Consider the following 5,661-nt stretch of genomic DNA (forward strand, 5'->3'; position numbering starts at 1 on the left):
ATGGAAAATCCATGCTGTATTATCTTTTGCTGAAAAATCATATTTTTCCAAAGGACAGGGCATTAATAACATATGTAATGGAAAGGAATTCATAATATATCTCATATGAGCTGATAGGAAGAATTATGTCTTATATACTAAATTGAATGAAAGTTTGAAATTATTAGTTATATGATTCAGCATTACTAATAAGGAATGACAATATGAGCCTTAGAATTATTAGATAGTAGCAAATTTACCCAACTACACCTGAGTTTGCAAATCCCTCTATTTCCCTATTACCTATGTAGGTGCTTTTTCACACTCCTCATAGAGACATCTATCCCAATATTCTTGTTCTCCCAAGTTATCTTTCATTTTCCTTACTCAGGTAAATAAAAACTGTAGGAAGAGAGTAAGGAGAATCACTGATCTTGTCACACCATTGCCACATGTAGCTGGATAATGTGTTCTTGATCCCACCAGGAGGTACAAAGGGTAGAATTGGGTCAGTTGTAATCAGGGTAAAGGTAAAAGTTTTCCCCTGACATTAAGTCTAGTCGTGTCCGGCTCTGGGGGTTGGTGCCCATCTCCATTTCTAAGCCGAAGAGCCGGCATTGTTCATAGACACCTCCAAGGTAACATGGCCACATGACTGCATGGAACGCCATTGCCTTCCCTCCGGAGCAGTACTTATTGAATGTTTTTGAACTTCTAGATTGACAGAAGCTGGAGCTAACAGTGGGAGCTCATCCCGCTCCCTGGATTCAACCCGCCAACCTTTTGGTCAGCAAATTCAGCAGTTCTGCGGTTATATCTGCAGACTCAGTTGTAATTAGTGAATCAAAATCATAATTGAGGACCAGATTGTAAGGCAATACAAAATCTTCCCCATCCCCCAGAAGTCATTCCTGACTTTGGCTGTTGCTGATCTAGAACAAAATTTTAGTCTACATTCTAGTCAAAATGCAGCCTTGTTTGCTTCCTTTCTTGCTGATCTACAATATCGTAATTTGCCCTAGGTTTGCCGTTAACTACTTTGATGCTTGTCTTGCAATATCCTACTTTATAGTGTCCATTGCTCTTGCTGGGCTTTTGGTATTCACTTTTGGCAATCAAACTGACTCAAAAGATTATTATCAGCATTATAATAATGTTACTAACAATATGATTCTTAGGTGGCTGCAATCTCACGGAGATTGGAAAAACTAAGGACCAGGAAAGCACATCTGCTGTGCTCCCTGACCTTCCTTCTACGCTGCAGAGACACAGATACCATCCCACAATTTCTTGCAGCCAAAAGGACCTTCAAAACACCACAGGCTCATCGCATTTACAACCGCCTGGAACGCAACCTCTTGAGAGAGAGAATCCACACCATCCGTAAAGAACTCGCAAACACAGACAAAGAACTGCTGCACCTCCACATCAACATCAGCCAAAAGATGAATACCCAGGACTGGGATAAAATAGACAGCCTTACCTACAAGAAAATGGAGAAAGACATGGTTCTCCACACCAAGAGACAAAAACAAAAATTTGACAAATGCCGTAAGCAACAGCCAAAGCCAGAACTGGATAAATCACGGACCATCATCAATCTGACAGACAGACAACTCACTGAAGACCAAGTATCCATTCTAGAAAAAGGAGGAAATTTTGCAGTCACCACTACCAGGATCCCAGTAGAAAACATCATTGCCAATGTTGAATCAGCAATTTACCAGCTCCCTGAGGAAGAAGCAGAGGAGGTAAGAATGGAAACAGCAAGGATCCTTAGAAATGCAAAACTCCCCCCCAGCAACATAACGAGAAAAGAAAGACAGGCCATCAAAGATCTCAACTCAGATCCTGAAATCATCATTCTTCCAGCTGACAAGGGGAATGCCACAGTAATCATGGAAACAAAACAATACAAAGAAAAAATCAGACAACTTCTAGATCCCACAATTTACAAGAAACTGAAACAAGACCCCACTAACAAAATCACCAGAAAAACGAACACTCTAATCAAGAACTCCTCCATTAACTTTGACATACGCCAACAGCTGTGCAAATCAGAAGCCCTCCCACCCAGGCTTTACGGACTCCCCAAAATCCACAAGGACTCCATCCCACTCAGACCCATTGTAAGTGCCATTGGATCGCCGACTTACAACCTGGCAAAATTTCTGGCTACACAGCTATAAACCCACATTGGGCTCACTGCACATTATATCAAGGACTCTACACACTTTATAGAAAAGATCAGCAACCTCAATCTAAGCACCAAGGACATCCTGATCAGCTTTGATGTGGTGTCCCTTTTTACCAAAGTCCCAGTAGCTGACACCCTCACACTAATCAAACAAAACTTCCCAGAAGACATCACAGCCCTGTTTCACCATTGCCTCACCACTAGCTACTTTCAGTGGGACACTGGATTCTATGAACAGAAGGATGGAGTGTCCATGGGGAGCCCTCTCAGCCCAGTAGTAGCAAATTTCTATATGGAATACTTTGAAAAACAGGCCCTAGAAACAGCACCAAAAAAGCCAACTGTTTGGTTCAGATACGTAGATGACACCTTCACAATTTGGAGCCATGGAGAGGAAGAACTCAGCAAGTTCCTGGACCATCTTAACAGCATCCACCCAAACATCCAATTCACCATGGAAAAAGAAAAGGAAGGAAAACTGCCATTTCTAGATGTTCTGGTCATCCGCAAACCCAATCAACAATTGGGCCACACAGTTTACAGAAAACCTACACACACAGATAGATACCTTCATAAAAACTCCAACCATCACCCAAGTCAAAAAAGGAGCACAATCAAAGCCCTGACAGACCGTGCACAAAGAATCTGCGAACCTCACCTCCTCCAAGGTGAACTCAACCACCTAAACTGGGCTCTACAGGCCAATGGATACTCCACCACAGAATCAGAACAGCTGCAAGGCCAAGAACAAGCCATGAGAGTCAAGACAAAGATCCACCCAGAGGAAAGGTGTTCTTACCATACATCAAGTGAACTACTGACCGCATAGGGAAGCTGATGAAGAAGCACAACCTACAAACTATCTACAGACCCACGAAGAAAATCCAACAAATGCTACGGTCAGCGAAGGACAAGAGGGATCCTCTCTCTTCTGCAGGAGTCTACCGGATACCATGCAGCTGTGGACAAGTCTACATAGGGACCACCAAACGCAGCGCCCAAACAAGAGTCAAAGAACATGAAAGGCACTGCAGACTAATTCAACCAGAGAAATCAGCCATAGCAGAGCATTTGATGAACCAGCCTGGACACAGAATACTATTTGAGAACACAAAAATGCTGGACCATTCTAACAACTATCATGTCAGACTGCACAGAGAAGCCATTGAAATCCACAAGCATGTGGACAACTTCAACAGAAAGGAAGAAACCATGAAAATGAACAAAATCTGGCTACCAGTATTAAAAAACTCAAAAATCAGAACAGTAAATAAAAAGCAATACTCTGAAAACAGAGGATTTCCAGACATGAATCAACCAAGGGCAGTTAACGACTCTAAACAAAGGATGCCCCAGAGGCAGGAAGAAGACAGCAGATAAGCTTTTCAATGCTAATTAAAGTGATTAACTACACAACATTCACACTGACCTCTCTCACCCTAGACTTTCCACAGATATATATTAACCTCTTTGCTTAGTTTTCTCCATACCTCACAACCTCTGAGGATGCCTGCCATAGATGTGGGCGAAACGTCAGGAGAGAATGCTTCTGGAACATGGCCACACAGCCCGAAAGACATACAACAACCCTGTGATCCCGGCCATGAAAGCCTTCGACAACACAATCTCAAGTCTATTTTCTTGGTTTAAATCCTATTGATTCAAAGGGGCTTCTGAGGCACCTTCTACGCTGCCACATAATTCAGATTATCAAAGTAGATAATCATCTGCTTTGAACTGGATCATATGAGTCTACACTGCTATATAATCCAGATCAAATCAGATAATCTGGATTTTATATGGCAGTGTAGAAGGGGCCTGAGTTAAGTGGCAACCAACTGTCGATTTTATACCATTGTGAACACAGTATATCTGCAGTCTCTTATCTGCAGTCAGAAATTTTATTGTTGATGGAGTGTTCGTCATTAGGTTTTAAGTCTTTGTTAATTGACTGTATCTCTTATGCACTTATGTTTATGTTTATTATGTTGTGATTGCTGTATGGTATTTAACTTGTTTCTGTTGTACTGGAAACTTCCCTGAGTCCCTTGAGGAGACAGGGAGGCACATAAATAATGTTTTATTGTCATCATCATCATCCAGAATCCTGCACACTCAGGTCCCTTCTAGACTGTCATATAAAATCCAGATTATCTTATATGAAATTAATTGTATGGCAGTGTAGGCTCCTATAATTCAGTTCAAAACAGATAATATGGATTATATGCTCTGATAATCTGGATTATATGGCAGTGTAGAATGGGCCTCATATAATCCAGTTCAAAGCAGATAATGTGGATTATATGCTCTGATAATTTGGATTACAAGGCAGTGTAGAAGGGGCCTTGGTCCAACATTTCAGTTTCATCAATCAGTTTGAGACAATGCAAAGAAATGAAAAGCAAAAGACAACATGCAAATCTGGTCACAGGTCAACATATCCGGAACAGCAGAAAGTTCCTTGCTTCCTTCTTTTGCCATGAAGAATATGATGGGACTCATTAATTCCTTCTGTCTGGAGCAATCTGTGTGGGCTCACATGGTGGGACCTCAACAAGCTATGCATAATTCACACAGGGTAGAAACACAGAGATCGCCCGCTGTCAAAGCATCTGTGAACTTATATCTGGAATACATTTAACACTTGCAAGCATTCTGCAACTGTCAGTGCTTTTACGTTGTATGCAATGCATCCATCTAAGGCCCCTTCTATACTACCACTGTACATCCAGATTATCTGCTTTGAACTGGGCTATATGGAAGTGTGGACCTAACCCAGTTTAAAGCAGATAATGTGGAATTATCTGTTTTGATAATCTGAATTATATGGCAGTGTAGATCCAGCCTAACAGTGTGGTTATCAAGGTACTAACATTTTGTCTCAGCTGTGAGCTTTGAATAACATTATTTAGGTTGTACAAGTGCATGCAATTAGACCACTAAAACTGCTGCTATTTCACACAATGGTTAAAAATAAATTATGCAACATATAGGGTACAGGTAAGGCCCTTTTGACCTTCCTGTCTTGGACTACAATTCCCATGATTCCCTTTCCACTGGCCATGCTGGCTGGGACTTGAGGAAAGAAAAGTTCAAATCTCCTAGAGGACCAAACGTTTCCCACATGAGAAACAGGGACAGGCATGTAGCATAAGTTTAAATTCACAGTGATTGCACTACACAATTTTGTTACAAATTTGAGATATTGCACAAGTGCACATTGTGCATTGCTGTGCTATGCATGACGCATGACCACATGTGGCCATGCAATCGTGGCACAATGTGAAATGACTCAAACTGATATATCTATATATACTGGTAACACAGAATGAGCAATGGTGTGCAATGACATTGCATGCATGTCCCCACTTTTGTAAAGATTCAGCTGAATTCAGCCATTATACCTCAGACAAAAATGTCTACTGGCTTGTGTACAAGAACTTGTAAAATACACCAAGAGGATGCCAAGCAAGATTACAGTCTAA

At 41.3% G+C, this 5,661-nt stretch overlaps 1 pseudogene; it reads left to right on the forward strand.

Moving 5' to 3' along the window:
• The first annotated feature begins 1,172 nt into the window (after positions 1 to 1,172).
• Positions 1,173 to 3,793, forward strand: LOC134298850 (uncharacterized; annotated as a pseudogene).
• The last annotated feature ends 1,868 nt before the right edge of the window (positions 3,794 to 5,661 follow it).

Source organism: Anolis carolinensis, chromosome 1 (assembly GCF_035594765.1).
Source record: "Anolis carolinensis isolate JA03-04 chromosome 1, rAnoCar3.1.pri, whole genome shotgun sequence".
Classification (NCBI taxonomy): domain Eukaryota; kingdom Metazoa; phylum Chordata; class Lepidosauria; order Squamata; family Dactyloidae; genus Anolis; species Anolis carolinensis.